This window comes from Microcebus murinus, chromosome 8 (assembly GCF_040939455.1).
Source record: "Microcebus murinus isolate Inina chromosome 8, M.murinus_Inina_mat1.0, whole genome shotgun sequence".
In the NCBI taxonomy this organism is placed as follows: Eukaryota; Metazoa; Chordata; class Mammalia; order Primates; family Cheirogaleidae; genus Microcebus; species Microcebus murinus.
In genome coordinates, this window is record NC_134111.1 from 7,148,613 (window position 1) to 7,165,267 (window position 16,655).

General features: G+C 36.3%; 1 long non-coding RNA gene across 2 annotated transcripts in view; it reads right to left on the bottom strand.

Annotated features, from left to right (window-relative positions):
* Positions 1-16,655, bottom strand: part of LOC105866576 (uncharacterized) — a 100,278-nt gene that overhangs the window by 37,121 nt on the left and 46,502 nt on the right. For both annotated transcript variants that reach the window (XR_012920530.1, XR_012920531.1), the window contains 2 exons: positions 3,176-3,306; positions 2,560-2,693 (listed from right to left, as the gene is read on the bottom strand). This is a non-coding gene — a long non-coding RNA (uncharacterized LOC105866576). The remainder of the gene's footprint in view (positions 1-2,559; positions 2,694-3,175; positions 3,307-16,655) is intronic.

Sequence of the window (16,655 nt, forward strand, 5' to 3'; positions counted from 1 at the left end):
CCTCAAAGCACAAGAGAAGTTGGCAATTCAGATATCGCAAAGAGCAAAGTGCTTCCTCTAAATGAAAAGGTGAAAATTCTCTATCTAATTGGGAAAGAAAAAAATCATATGCTGAAATTGCTAAACTCTACAGTAAGAACAAATATTCTATTGATGAAACTGTGAAAAAGGAAAAAGGAATTTGTGCTAATATTGCTGTCACACCTCAAACTGCGAAAGTTATGGCCACAGTGCTTGATAAATGCTTAATTAAGATGGAAAGGACATTAAATTTGTAAGAAGAAGACCCTAACAGAAACATGTTCTGATTGACCACAACACAGTATGCCAGATTAATTTAATTGAATTAAACATTATCGCAAGAATGTATTTATAGAAAAAAAGTAGTATGTATAGGGTTCTGCATTTTCTGAGGTTTTAGGCAGCTACTGGGGGGGTCTTGGAACGTATCCTCCACAGATAAGTGGAGATCACAATGTTTAAGGAATTTCAAGTCATTCAGCATGGCCAGTGATCAGAGTGCACATGGAAGGAGAAAGTTATTTCTGAGAGGTTGCACTGGACTGACTGGGCATTCTCCCCCACCCCCACCCCACATCTTTACCTATGGATTTAATCAATATATTTAGTACTAAAAGAGCATAGATTAAAATAAATTTCTACTCTAACACTTATCTCATTTTTTTGCAACAAATCATTCCCATGCCTATGTTTTCTGGTTGATGGTGATCTTCTTTGGGAGGGAGTACAGACATTGTTTAACACCCATGTGCTCTCCAAGCCTAGCACAAAGTGGAGTGAATCCAAGGTGCTCTAGATACCCAACATAGAATTTGATTTTAAAATTTCTTCTAAGTAAAAGTATGCAGTTATGTGTAAAGGGACATTATTTTAATGGTGTTGTATCATGGGATATGTACAATATGACTTCACTGGTGTTGGCTGGGTAGTGAAAAAGTTAAGGAGAAAGTAGATGAATCTGGATTTACATCTTGCTTTGTGTTATGTCCGGATCAGAGAGAGACTCACGAAGCCTCATGTGTAGCAAATTGCCGTTTCATTTTGAGCACCTGGGTGGAGACCAAAGCGCATCTACCCCGAGGGAGGGGAAAGCCTTGGGTTTTATAGAGGGCTTCTCCTGGAGGAGTGAGTACCTGGGCCAGAACAGCCACTGTAAAAAAAAATTTAAAGAACCAATTTCTGGGACCCCCGCATCAGTCTCATCCTGCAGGGATAAGGGAGGAATGTAGCTTCTTCCTCCCTCAGGGGGATAGGAGCGCCAGCGCAGCTGTTTTACAACCTGCCCACTCTCCAGACTCCTGTAGCTATTGTTTTACAAGCCAAAGTTTTTCAATAATCGCATTCTGTCCTATACATACTTTTTAGGATCCCACCCAGAACAAATCTAACACTCTGAATCACATACATTTGTGGTATTGGACAGGTCATTTGATTTTGGAATCTTAAAAATGTGATAGATAAAATTAAGATTAGTCACATCCACCTTTGTGTATTAATACAGCATTAGGATCTTATGAAATAAACTATCACATTGAGTGTCTGGTAAATGAAGAGATTGAACAATGTGAGTTAGCTTGTGGTATATTTCCTCCAACATTTAGTGAAAGGCTGAATAATTCTCTTCAATACGTGTAGGGAAAAAAATAACAATTGAAATAAATGCACACTGTATATGGAGAGGCTGGTTAGAAAGTATATCTGACCAAAGTAGGAATTTTATGAATGGGAATACAGAAGATGAAATGGAAAGTATAAACTACACCTGTTTCTTAGCCTTGTGACCAAATGCTCTTTGAGTTTGACTTGTTCACAAGTAAAGCAATGTAAATGATGTTGTCTTGTATGAGTGAGATGTGCACCATCTGGGGGATGGTCATGATGGAGACTCAGACTTGTGGGGGGAGGGGGGAAACGGTCATTTATTGAAACCTTAAAATCTGTACCCCCATAATATGCAGAAATAAAAAAATAAAAAAATAAATAATAATAAAAAAAGATGTAATAAAAAAAAGATGTAATAACACCTAGGAACTTTCCAGATTTCCTGTGCAATTATTGTTACTAGATCCAATTTAGACATGAAAAAGGAGCATTGTTGTTTGTTGTTGATTGGTTTGCTTGCTAACTTTCCTGTTTTGTGGTTTTATTTATGGAATTAGTTATTTGTTTTTGTTTTAATCCTAAGGAACAGCTAGCTCTGTCTAAGACTGCCTTTAAATAGTTTCTCCTGAGAAAACTTTCATACAGCTTGTCGTCTTTTCACAATCTGTTGCTATAAGAAGGTAATGTCTATTTTTGATAGTTACTGATGCCAATGGGATAAATGGCATCCTGTTATCTAATTAATTAAACAAGTTCTGTGCACTTCCTCTCGTTTCTGTATCCATGAAGTCAGGCTTTTTTGGTTACTAGGCTGATTAAACAAACAACAGACACTGCTGGTTGGTCACTCAAGTCCTCAGGCACTAGAGAGAACAATTGTTTTGCCAACAGAGTTGAACTTTTGCCCTTGTTTATTCTCAGCCAAGTGTTACCTACCTTGTGGAGGAAATGAGTTAAAGCTTATTAGGAAAGCTCAGAGAGATTCTCCAATATCAGATAATCTTTAAACAGCTTTTCCAGGAGGGAGGTAGATAAATCCAATTTCTCTGGTATCAAATAGAAGCAAATGCCTTAAAAAAACAATGGTATATTCAATCTTCTTGCTTTCTAGGAGAAAAAAAAATCTTTAAACTGGGAAAAAATGGAGAGTAAATATTAAGGAAAGTAAACTTATTTCAGGAGATATAATGAAGGGGAAAGTTAGAAATTGGCTGTATAATTATCAGAAAATTGAGAGACCTTGCTATTGAGAAAATTGAATCAAGACTAATCCTATTTCAGAAATGGAGAATATGAAAAGAGATTCTAAAATGAACTATCAAGCCACAAAAAGACATGAAAGGAGCTTAAGTGCTTATTGCTAAGTCAAAGGAGCCAATCCGAAAGGGTTACAAACTGCGTGATTCAAACTGCATAACATCCTGGGCCAGGAGCAGTGGCTCATGTCTGTAATCCTTGCACTTTGGAAGGCCAGGGTCAGAGGATCATTTGAGGCTAGGAGTTCAAAGTCAGCCTTAGCAACATAGCCAAAAAATACAAAAATAAAAATTACCTAGTCATGGTAGTGTGTGCACCTGTAGTCTCAATTACGCAGGAGGCTGAGGTGGGAGGATCCTTTGAACCCAGGAGATCGAGGTTGCAGTGAGCTATGATGCACTCCAGCCTGGGAGACAGTGGGAGATCCTGTCTCAAAACACAAACAAAAAAGTCAAAACCATGTAGCATTCTATAAAAGGCAAACTATGGAGATAGTAAAAAGATCAGTGCTTATCAGGGGTTGGGAATGAGGAGACAGGAAGGGATAATAAATAGGGCAGTGGAATTATTCTGTATGACAGGTCAATGGCTGAAACATGTTATTGTCCATATGTCAAATTTCACAGGATGTACAAAGAGTAAAGTTTCATAAATTATGAACTGCAATTAATAATACTGTATCAATATTGGTTCCTCAGTTGTAATAAACATGTCGCACTAATGCAAGGTGCTAATAGGACAAAGTGGAGGGAGGGTGGAAGGAGTGTGGGGGACTCTGCACTTTGCACTCAATTTTTCTGTAAAACTAAAACTACTTTAAAAACATTTGTTTTTTTTTTAAAGATGCTAGAAGAGTACAAATCTACAAATGTTATGATGATGGTGATGATGGTGGTGGTAATGAAGATTTTCAAAATAATTTTAAATACAGAACTGTACATTTAAGTTCAAGAAGAAAAACAAAAACAACATTAAGAATGCAAACATTAGGAATTAAAAATATAAAAATACAAAAGAGAAGTAACATAATAAACAAATTATCAAAGGCAAGGTATGAGCGCCTGGAAGTTGGAAATCCTTATCATGATACACAGTAACCGATGATGAAGATCAAACCAAAAAGAACAAATGATCTTCACTTAATCCTCTGACAAGTTACTTAACATTATTAACCTGAGAGAAAGTAGTGCATGAAATATTTTTGAAATTCAGGCAATTTGACAAAATATGCTATGATTATTAATTTTAATATCCAGAATTGGGTGGATTCATTATCAGCAGTGTCAATAATTAATGGATTTATAGTGAAGACATATGACAAATCTCTAATTTTAACTCTGTCATTCATGGAGTAAATGAAGAATGGCATGAACATATGAGGGACATCAGATATATTGAATGACACACCCTGATCTAAAAAGATTCTGAAATGTTAGTGTGATGAGAGAAAGCTAATAAAATAATACTCATCAGGGATAAAACAGAAGCACTACACCTGCATCAAAAAGCCAGCTTTATTAGCAGGAAACGAAAGAGATGAGCTCCATAGAAACTCCAATTTTAAAAAGTATGTGTGTGTAATATATTTCAGTAATATGCATGTCAATGATATATAAAATATTCTAGAATAGTGTCATATATCTACCTTCAAAAAATCAATGAGATTTTTAGTTGATATTAATACACATATTTCTAGAAACAAAGAATAGGAGATACAGGCTCCAGGGAAATTAAAATTTCATGACAATATTTAGGGGCATTAGAATGCTCAACATTCTATATTGTAACATGTTTACCTGAAACTCATGTGATTTTAGCTCATAGTAATGAGCATATTTCTAGAAAACTAGAGAAGAGCTTCTCTCTCATGTGACCTGTTTGCACACACTCTTGAAATTCTAAATCCCGTCCTGGTACTCCATCTTAAAAGAAATATAGTCAAATTGGAATGTGTCCAACAGAGGTTAAACATGATATTGAAAGTGATAATAGTATGTCAGAGCAAAAATGGTTAAAGGGATTGGAAATATTTACCCTTGTAGGAAAAGTTTCTGAGGAGATAATATGTCTTCAAATATCTATAGTTTTCCCTCAGAATAGGGACTTCCTCATCTTTATGAACTCAAATATGCCAAAAAAAGAGAAATTTTAACTTTTACCTCAAAGAGCATCTCACAATCCATAACGGAGCATTAGTCACAAATACACAAATGTGGCTTTTCAAAGGACCTACCTCCTAATATCATCAAATACTCAGTGTCCACCATGACGTAACAAAGTCTCTCATTTTCTTCCTAATCAAAATGTACTATTAATGCAAAAAATTATAAATAGCTTGTATATTGTTAAAGAAAATAATTAGTATTTCATAGACAGAAAATACTCTAGGCCCCGGAATTAAAAATGCAGTAGGCTCCAGACGAGACTATAAAGTTGCAGTGGGTGGGGGGTGAGGAAGAAAATAATTATGTAACCAATGAGACCAGTTAAATATATTTTTTTAACTCTGTGATAAATTATCATCCTTACTGATGGGAGACAGAAATGGCAGGAGAAAGGATAAAAGCTATCTAGACTTCAATGGTTTATCTAATTTGAGTCTCAGGTATCCCCATGGTTCATAATAAGCCTCTGGAAGTTTAATATGCATGAATTTGACCACATTCTTCACTTTAATTTAAACCTGTGGGGTCCTCTGCTCTTTAGTCTGATCCTAGTGATGCTTTTCATTGGTTCTGGCATGGACCTACTTTTATTATGTATATAAACCCAGAAAGTGACTAACCTTACTAATATCTACAGTGTGGTCTATCTCCCCAGTTCTCTGATGGAAGTTTACAGAGAGAACCAAGTAATCGCACAATTCAATATATTTCATTGCTATTTCATCATTTTACCAGTTAATCCACTGCCGAATGATCCCAAACCCTCAACAATCCCACTATGTGCTTCCATCACTTGAGTCACAACAGATTAGACCTATAGAAAATCAGTAGAGAGTTTAGTGTCTGTGAATGATTTTAGGTGACTGATAGGAAATCGTTTGCCCCTCCCCACTGCCCCTTACCACCCCCCAACAAAAAAATTGAAAAAAAACCAAAACTTTAGCAATAAGGATGTTATAACATTACAATACAGTTTTATTTCATGAGTGGAACTCATAGGCCAAAGAATATTCCTTTGAGTGTGTGTGTGTGTGTGTCGACTTTTTTCATGGATATAAATGTGGATGAAAATAGAAAAATATTAATAGACTGTCTCTTAGACATGTAAGTAAATGTGATTTGTGTTATGTCTTATTTGCTTTTCTTCACTTTATAAATAGTTTTCAATGAGCATCTATTATTTTTACAATGAAAATCATGACCAACTATTTTTAAATGAAAAGCATAGATATATTTATGTCGGGGCACGAGAGAAATACATTTAAATTCCTAGCAGCAATAATTTTGGAGAGTAAGAGTTATGGTTAATTTTAACCTAAATGTGACCATATTGCTATTGTAATCTAAAATAATGTACATTCAGCAATTATAAATGAGCTACAATAGTGGAGAAATTTGATAAATGTACATTATTTTCCAAGTTCTGGCCGTTTCTTCAAGGTGACTCCCCTAACAGGACACCCGTTCCCTGTATTCTAGGACAAATTTTGACTCTTCCTGAAATATCAATGCCAACTACCTCAGGACTGAGACAAATGACATAGTCAGTACATTGAAGAATAAACTAAAGTTAGAGGTTCAAAAGTAAGATGCAGCTATACATACATATATTTAACATACTTTCATTTAGCACCTCCTATGTGCTAAAATTGTATGCTCAGTATACGAAGAAAGGAACAACCCTTTCCCTCGTGAAACTCTGATGGTAAGAAAATTAGATAAGCTAGTAGTAGCACAATTTCATTGATGAGATAATATATATGCACAAAGAGCTATCTTAGCACAACAAGAGAGACACTATCTTACTAGCGATGGGTAAACCAATAGAGTGGTATTTGGCCTGGCTCTTGATAGATGTGTGCGTATCTACCAAGTACACACACGAATTGTTTCTTCTTGTGTCTCTACGAGGTAGACGAATATCATGTGAAAATGCATGAACATTGAAAAAATAATATAGAAAAAATATTCTCTCAAGATGTTTTAAGATTCTTCTATTGGTCTTTTTAAGATATATACATATATGGATCTATATGTACATACATATATGTGTATATACATATATATGTATATTATATGTGTATATATATATATATAAAAAATAGTGTGTGTGTAGTCTCGAGAAGTGGAACTGGGATAATTGCTTTTATTTCATGGCAAATGAGTATTGCTATGGAGACACAGAGCATGAAAAAATAAAACAAACAAAATCATAAAAATATACACTAAGGTTGTCTTTTGTTTCTCATCAGAGGATGAAGAAGACAGGTAGCCAGGCAAAAGCACTAAGGCTTTCAGATTTTCATTCATTTCAGGCAGGATTTGCAAGTGCTAAAGGTGGAGAACTGAGTTCTTCAGAAGGCTAGGACCTTTCTCCTGGCCAAAGGTGGGCCAACGCGTCCACCAGTGGGTCCCAGCAGGGCAAAACAGCACTGACTCATTGCAAGTCTACTTGCCTAAGGCTTGACCAGAAAACCAGCCTTGGGGGCCTGTCTTTATAGTGAGCCATATGGCTTTTATTGAGATTTCTCAGGCAAGCAGGAGCAGAAAGCCTAAACCTCTTGAGGATGTCAGGTGTTCAGATAGTCATGTCTAGAACATCACTGCCTCAATTCTATCACTACAAATGATGTGCATTGGCCAACAATAAGTCTAAAGCCTTTAGTCTCTAACTAAATTATGATATATTATAGCTCAAGGATGGGAATCTTGTTATAAAGTAGCTCTTATTTATAAGGGCCTGGACCCTGGTAAGAGGATTATCACAGCAATTATCATCAAAATAGAAAAAGGGGACATAAAAGGCTGGCCATCCAGTCCAGCAGATGGATATATGTAGAGAGAGATGGGAGTTTCGAGAGAAAGATGTTACAGTAGTTTCATAAGTCTCTTCATAAACTATGATTCATTTCTTTATCTTGTGCATCTTTATGCAGATATGTATGTTAGAATATTAAGGATCACATGATTATATTAATATTTAGAAGTATCTGGAAGCAATCTTTGGATTAAATGGTATCCTTATGTCAGACCATAACTAATTCAAGTTTAGAAAATAAAATAACCATTCATTTAATTTATATGTGTGCATTCTGGCAAGAGAGTTTTCTTCAGAGAAGCAGTATAGAATAGTTTGGTTCTAGCAATAAAGATTACAGATAAAGCACTTAGGAAATGGTTTGCACATAGGAAGGTCTCACAAAATGTTTATTTATTATATTTAGCAAGATTAAAATTAGAGTTGTGAGAAAATGAATTTAAGTGAAATAAAGCATGTTATTTTACTAAACATATTTGAGGAGTGTATGATTCCACTAATTAAGATGTCATTTTTAAAAATCCAGTGTATTAATCCCTTCATTTATTCATTCACTAACTAATGAATTATTAATAATTTATTCCTTAAATTTTAGTATTTGGCAAATATACTCCAATAATATGGGAACATCCAAACATTAAACAAGCAAAAAACCCAAACAAATTTATTATAGAAGAAAATATTGTATTAATTAAGAATAAATATTATTAAGAATAAATATTATTTCTTCTTATTATAGAAGAAAATAATTAAAAATAATGTGCTATATACAGCAGACAGAACAAAATATTTTGGAAACTTAACTTCTCAAATTAAATGAAAGTATATTAAACAAAAATTTGTTTTCTCTTCTTTTTTTTTTTATGACACACTACCATTAAGAGACAAGAGTTTCTGTTTTGGTTTTTGTTTTTATTTTTTTAGCTGAGACAATTATTTTCAAGAGTCAAACTGGGATGAAAGGAGTGCTTTTCAAACACTTTAGTCTCCTAAATAAAAGTGTTGCCCGGGGCTCATCAAGCTCTCACGACAGCAATCCCATATTCACAAAGAACTTTTGTTTCCAAGGAGAAGGGGAACATGAAGTTTCTACACATCTTTCCTATATTTTTATCTCAAAGGTTTTCAAAAAGATTGTGGGTTTGCAAAATTAAAGGCTCCTGGAAAAGAAAGACTATAATGTTATCAGGGAAAAAATCAGGACAAAAAAGACAGGAAGGAAAGGTAATGATGCTCTGATTCTTTTGACTTCACATCACTCCCCTGCGACTACATTAGTTTCCTATTGCTATTGTGACAAATTACCACTAATTTATTGGCTTCAATCAACACCAATTTATAATCTTACGTTTTTGCATGTCGGAATTCTGACACCAGTCTCATTGAGCTAAGATCAATGTATCTGCAGGATGGTGATCTTTTATGAGATTGTAGAGGAGAATCTGTTTTCTCACCTTTACTGGGTTCGAGAGGCTGCCTGGTGACCCTCTTACCCCATCTTCACAACCAGGGGGTCAAGCCCATCCTGTGCTGCCGTCTATATGACCCTGCTCTGTTGTTTAAGTATTTCTCTGATCGATGCAGGAAGGGGTCTCCACTTTTAAGGATTCACATTATTAGATTAGGGTCACCCAGATAACCAGGATAATCTCCCCATCTCGAGATCTTTCACCTTAACCACATTTTCAAAATCCCTTGGCCAGGTAAGGTGACGCAGTCACAAACACCAGGGGTTAGAACCTGAACATCTCTGGGGACCATAGTTATCCCTACCACAGTGACATGACCCCCGTATGCTTTCATTTAATTCCACACTGATTTTACAACCTCCACTTCACCCATCAGGAGTTAAGGGTGATCTTTTTACCTCATTCAGACACACATTCACTTATGATACACATTTACTTACTGAACATGAAATAAATGATGTGTTCCAAGATTTCCTTTATATGCTGTCACTGCACTAAGCCACTCTCGTTCATTTATGCATTTGATTAATTAATGTCTGTCTTTCCAACTAGAATATAGAGTCAAAACTTTGTTTCTCTCATTTAATGTTTTATCCCCAGTCACTAAAACAATCTCTAGCACAGAAGAGTTCCTAATAAATATTTCTTAAACTAAAAAAGAGTGAATGGATAAGCAACTAATTACTGTGCACCATCTGCCAGGGCTCAATGCCTGTCTACATAAAGGCAGGCAGGTGGAAAGACCACGAAGAGGAGATGCAGCATTGAGCCCCAGTTGTTATATAGAACTTGTGTACAAACAGTCAGCATGATCTGTTCTTCCTGCCCAGGATCACCGCATCACCACTAGCCAAAAATGACCACCTGCAATACAGTCGGGCACAATTAACTCCTGGAGCCAAGAAGAAAATGCAGAGAATCTACAAGATTAGCAAATAGTTGGAGCTAGCCCTAACTAACTCTGCCACTTACTATTCGTGTTACCCTCAAAGGTTAGCCATTCTGGAAATGGTTGCAATCTGTGGCTGTAGAACCGGAAATAGCCAAGGGGTTGCTGACCTTTACCGCTTGTGGAGGATTGATTCTGTCGCACTGTTCACAGTGATACTGCTCTCTGACCAGCTCTGACATTGTCTCCTGGCAGAGCACAGACGTGAAGTCATTCCACTTTGAGGTCAGAAAGGCACAAATAGCCGTGGCATGACCCAAGCCCGAGAGGAATGAAGGTAAGGAATGTGAGCTCAGCAGATGAGGAAAGAATCTGCGTGCCCCCAGGGACATAATCTTTCTCTGCATTGTGCATCTGTCTCTGCACATAATTTATGTGTGTACCTGTATCCTGTGGATAATAAAACTTTATTTTGTATGACATCTCTCATACTGCACTTCTAAATATTTAATAGAGTTAAATAATGCAGTTACTGAGAAGAGTAATAGGAGGCAGCAGGGGAAAATTAAAAGGCAGCGACAAACAGTAAGAGTTATGCTTTGGGAAGAGTCACAAAACGATTCCTCCTTTCTTTCATTGACTTCCCAGAAAGCAGTCCTGAAGCCAGGGCGAATCGAAGGTATTAACAATCCAAGGATAGAGAGTGTATTTCCTCAGGGTCAGTTCTGTGTCTAACAACACACGTGACCTTGGATGGGACACAGGGTGACCCTGAGCATCAATTTCCCCATCTAGAAAATGGAACAACACCTCGGTAGCAGTTGTGAGGATGAACTTTGCTAAAATATGTAAGTTGGTTTTGAAATGTATTATTACTCTAAAATAATTCCTTTGCTGGTAAAAGAAACTTAGGTGAGGAGGACTGAATGAGATTTACACATAAGACACGACGGGACTAGAGTGACAGCTTTAGAGATTAGCAAGACTCAGACTAGGATCAATTTACATGGCACTGAAGCAGAAATCCAATTCCAAAAGACTTTAGAGTCGTTTTGTGAAACAGGCAGCTGGAAGCTGGGCGGTGAGTGTGTGCTTTGGTGTCCCGGGGTGAGCCTCCCATTTTCCTCCACAGCCTTCGTCGCCCTTACTGCCCAGTGGCTCCTCCATGACAGAACAGTGCATCTCTGCATTATTCTTATCGATGTTCCTACCAACCGACTACTTTTATACCTTCTCAACTCTTATCAGGGAGCTTTAAACCGGCCTGCGGTTATTCTTATGGCAACTGACCCTTGAATGACACGGGTTTGAACTGTGCAGGTCCACTTAAGTGTGGTTTTCCTTCTGCCTCTGCCAGGCCTGAGACGGCAAGAACAACCCTCTGTTTCCTCCGCCTCAGCCTGCTCAGCATGAAGAGGAAGAGAATGAAGAACCTTTATGATGATCCACTTCCACTTAATGAGCAGTACACATATTTTCTCTTCCTTATGATTTTCTTAATAACATTTTTCTCTAACTTATGTTATTATAAGAATATGGCATATATGTATAATATACAAAATATATGTTAATTGACAGTTTGTGTTATCAGCGAGGCTTCGGTCAATAGTAAGCTATCAGTAGTTAAGTTCTGGGGGAGTCAAAAGTTACCGGTGGATTTTCGACTGCATGGGTGATCGACAACCCAAACCCCCAAATTGTTCAAGGGTGAAGTGTGCATGCTATTTCTTAAAATAAACATTACTCCTTAGATTCTGGCTCAAAACCTGCCTCTTTGAAGTCACTTACAAAGGTGTCAGCTCCTCTAGGAAGCTTCCCGCACCTCATATAAAGACACTTTTCATCTGCAGTCATAAACTCCTCTCTAAATGTGGTGCCTAGCCCAGCTGCAGCGTCATCCTTTGGGGAATTATTAGAATGTAAATACTTAAGTGCCACCTTAGACCTACAGCACACGATCAGACCCTACCCGTTTAGGATGGAACTTGGATGAGGAGTCAAGAAAGGAGGTGTGACCCCGCAGCCCTGAGAATGCTCTTTCTCAAACCTCAGTGCACAGCAGGTCGCCTTGAGGCTCATGTTTAAGACACAAATTGCTAGGCACCCCAGTTTCCAATTCTAAATGTCCACGTTGGGGATCAAGAATCCGTGGCTCTAACCAGCTCCCAGCTGGTGCAGACGCTTCCGTCCCGAGCCCCACGCTGAGAATCTCGCCCTGGCCGCCCAGTGCTGTGACACGGCTGTCAGCGCTCACACAGTACTTCAACTGGGTGCGCAAGCTTGGCCGGAGCAAGGATAAAAGCCTTTTCCTAGTATCCTTTGGCATAACTGAGAATATACTGGAACAATTTAAAAGGCCAAGGCAAGATAAAGAAAAAGGAGGATGACATCTAACCCAGGCCTTCTCTTCCCTACAGGCTGGGCCGCTAGAAGTACACCCACCGCCTCCATGCCGGGGTGAGAGCCTGTTTTATGTTTGCACCAACTCTCTGTCCTTAACCTTCGTAGCACTCACAAAACTGTGTTTTTATATAACCAATATGCCATAAATTTCACAGAGGTTAATTAAATGTTTTATATGTAGTCAGTTTTGACAACTGCATACAACTCTGTAGCCACTACCAAAAAGAGTAAATAGAATATTTCCCTCCTCTTTGAAAGTTTTGTCATACACCTTTCCAGTCAATCCTTCCTCTACAGCTATCTGTTATTTTATGTATTTATTTATTTATTTATTGACAGGATTTCACTCCATCACCCAGGCTGGAGTACAGTGTCACGATCACAGCTCACTGCAGCCTGGAACACCTGGGCTCCAGCCATCCGCCCCCCTCAGCCTCCGGGCAGCTGGAATTATAGGCGTGCATCAACATAGGGTAGTTTCGTTTATGGTAGTACAGCAGGTTCTAAAATAAGATTGTTTTGTTCAATGTCATTTCTTTGTAATGTTAATGATAAAAAAATTTCAAATATTGGCTGGACCCACTGTTTATGTGGAGTTGGGATGTTCTCCCATGCCTGCACGAGTTTTCTCCAGGGACTCCAGTTCCATCTCACATCCCAAAGCTGTGACTGTGAGGCCTGGCGTGTCTGCGTGGGCCTAGTCTGCATGCCTGTGGGTGCGGGCGGCGGTGTGAGTCACCCTGTGACGGATGGCGTCTGGATAGGGCTGGTTCCTGCCTTGCACGGTGAGCCTCAGGCCACCCAAGACCCTGACCCCAAATAACTGGAAAAACTATTATTATTTTGCTTCTTTTTATTATTCCTTCTTAAGTTGAGGTGCAGTTCACATTTATTCCAATATTTGATATCAGAAGTGTGTTGGTCTTTATTTAAAAGTTTGGTGATGCTTCTGTAATGAGACATATACCTTTGGAAGTTAACTCTTGTTTATATCAATCAGCCTGTGGTAAAACTGGATCCATTATACATTGTTTCACTTAAAGTCACATTTACAAGAACCTATGGATGCCATTAAGTGAGAACATATTATATTTAACAGGAATAATATCATATCATATGTATTCTATTGTGTTGGGCAGGCTTCCTTCACTTAATAAAATATTTTTTTAATAATGTATGTGATTGACTTGATACATTTAAAAAAATTGCTATGAAGTATTCAATTGTATAGCTATAACACAATTTGTTTATCCATTCACAAACTGAAGCACATTTTTCCCCCCAGTTTGGAGCTGTTATGATTAAATTTGCTATGAACATTCTCAAACCAATCTTTTTTCATCCATATGTTTGTGCTTTTATTGGATAAATACCTGAGAGTAAAATTGCTGTGTCACCAGATAGATTTATATTTAACTTTATGAGAAAATTCTGCACAGTTCTTTAAAATGTTTGAACCATTTTATGCTCCCACCAGCAATGTATCCAGGTTCCAGTTGTTCCATATTCTTAGAAATATTTGTTATTAGTATTTTGCTTTTAATTTTATTCATTTTAGTGGGTGTAAAGTGAAATATCATTGTGGCTATCATTTCCATTTTACTATTTAATGGTGTTATTGAGTACCTTTTCACGTGCTGAGAGAGTATTTGTATATTTTGTGTTGTCTATTTAATTATTTTGCCTATTATTTATTTTATTGTTAATTAATTATTGATTTATAAAGATTCTTTACATATTTTGAATAAAATTCCCTTTTCGTATATTGTTGCAACTATTTTTCCCAAATAGTAGCTAATTTATTCATGTTTTTAATGATGAATGACATCATTACAAAAGCAAAATTTTTAGTTTCGATAAAATCCAATTTAACATTTTTCTTTTTTAAAGATTTTTTTGTACCCTTCAGTTGCCACAAAATTATAAATTTCTTATTCTAATATCCAGAAAGTTTATGATTCTGGATTTTATTTTTAGGCCTATGATCCATTTTAGACTAGTCCTATGTACAGAGGAAGAAAAGTGCCAAAGAACAAAACACAGTTTTTCTAAAAATATTTGTAAAAATGTTTTCTTTTTTCCCAGTAAATGATGCTGATATAGTTATTGAAAATATAATAAATTGCCCACACTCACACATACACACACGCATGCATATATAGCATATATGTATTTATAGTATATATGGGTCTATTTCTGAGCTCACTATTCTATTACACTGATACAATTGCCTGCCCATATATTAATAATAAAACTGATTTCATTTGTATACATTTACAGTAAGTCTTGAGGTCAAGTAGGGGAAGCCTTCCAAATTAGTTCATTGTTTTCAAGATTATTGCTGCTGCCCTTTGCTATTCTTCTGCCATTCTTCTTATTTTCCTTAGCTTTTCAAAATAAATTTTAGAATTTATTTTAAAATAAAAGCCTTTTGGAATTTTGGTAGGGTTCAATGAAGTCTTTATTAGAGGGTGGATAGTGAACAATTTTGAGTCTTACAATCCCTGAACGTATTTACCTCATCATTTATTTAATTTTTCTCAACAAAATTTTGTAGTCATTTGGTCTTACATGGCTTTCATTAGATTTATTCCTAAGTGTTTCATGTTTTTGATGTCATTTATATTTTTATTAAATAAAAGTAAAATGCTAAATCTCTCTTTTAGTATGCAATGCTCAGTTTTAACAAAATATACAATCCTTTAGTAACCACCATAATTAAGATATCAAACAGATCTACCAAAAATTTCTCGTTTTTTTTTTTTTTTTTTTTTGTAGCCTATCATTCCTCCAACTCCTATGGCCCCATTGCCCCATAACCACTCACGGTTTCACTTGTATCAGAGTATTATGTAAGTAGAATGATACAGTTTATAGCTTTCTGAATCTGACTTCCTTCACATAGCATGATACACTTAGAGCCTTCAATACTTTTGGACACATCATTAGTTTGTTCCTTGTTATTGCTTAATAGTAATCGATTGTATAAACCTATCACAGGTTGTTTAACCACTTACCAAATGAAAGATGTTTGTGTTGTTTCCCAGTTCATGTTGCTTTTAATAAAGCCCTACTCATGCCCAGGTTTTTCAGGAGGGTAAATGACAGCAGTGACACTGCTGGGACACATGGTGAATATTCATTTAACTGTGGTGAGAAATTGACCAACTGATTTCAGAAATGGCTGTACCATTTTGCAATCTCACTGGTAATGTATAAAATTCCAATTCCTCTGTATCCTCACCAGGATTTGGTATTGCCAGTTATTTGTATATTTTATTATTGACTTTGGGGATTTCTTTATATAGTGTAGTCCTTCTTCTGATATATCATTTGCAAATATTTTCTCACACTCTGTAGCTTGTTTTTGCATCCTCTTCACATAAGCTTTCATATAGCAAAAGTTTTTATTTTTAATGAAGTTTTGGAATTGAATTGTTTTTGCTACTTTTAAAAAAATCAGTTGAGCATAAGTGTGTGTCTTTTTCTGAGTCTCTTCTTCTATTCTGTTGATAGAAGTTTCCATCCCTCCACCAATACTTTGTTAGGCTGAGTATTCCAACCCCAAATGGTGGTATATTTATCTAATTATTTAAGTCTTCTATAATTTTGATTATCAACATTTAAAATATTCAATATATACTAGGTCATTAAATATGAAATGTCTAATTTCCTTAAGGACTAAGTTTGACAGTTGATATCTGTGACATTTCTCTTAGAAACTTTTTTTTTCTTGTTGTTGTTCTATTGTGAGGGTATATCCACAGTCTTTCAAATGCATGCTTTGGCTTGAGATTATCTTTCACATTTTTTAGAGCAATTTTTGTGAACCCATGGATAAGTAAAAATTTTTGTTATTTTTGGATATGAGTTCCCTCATGCAACCAGTGCAATATAAACAGCTTGGAATGTCATGAAAGCATTTGGGAAGGATGTAGCTAATGAACGCATAGTATGTTGATAGTTTGAGAAGTTCATTCTGGTGATTTTAACCTTGAAAATGAGCCATGTGAATGATCTGATACCAAGAT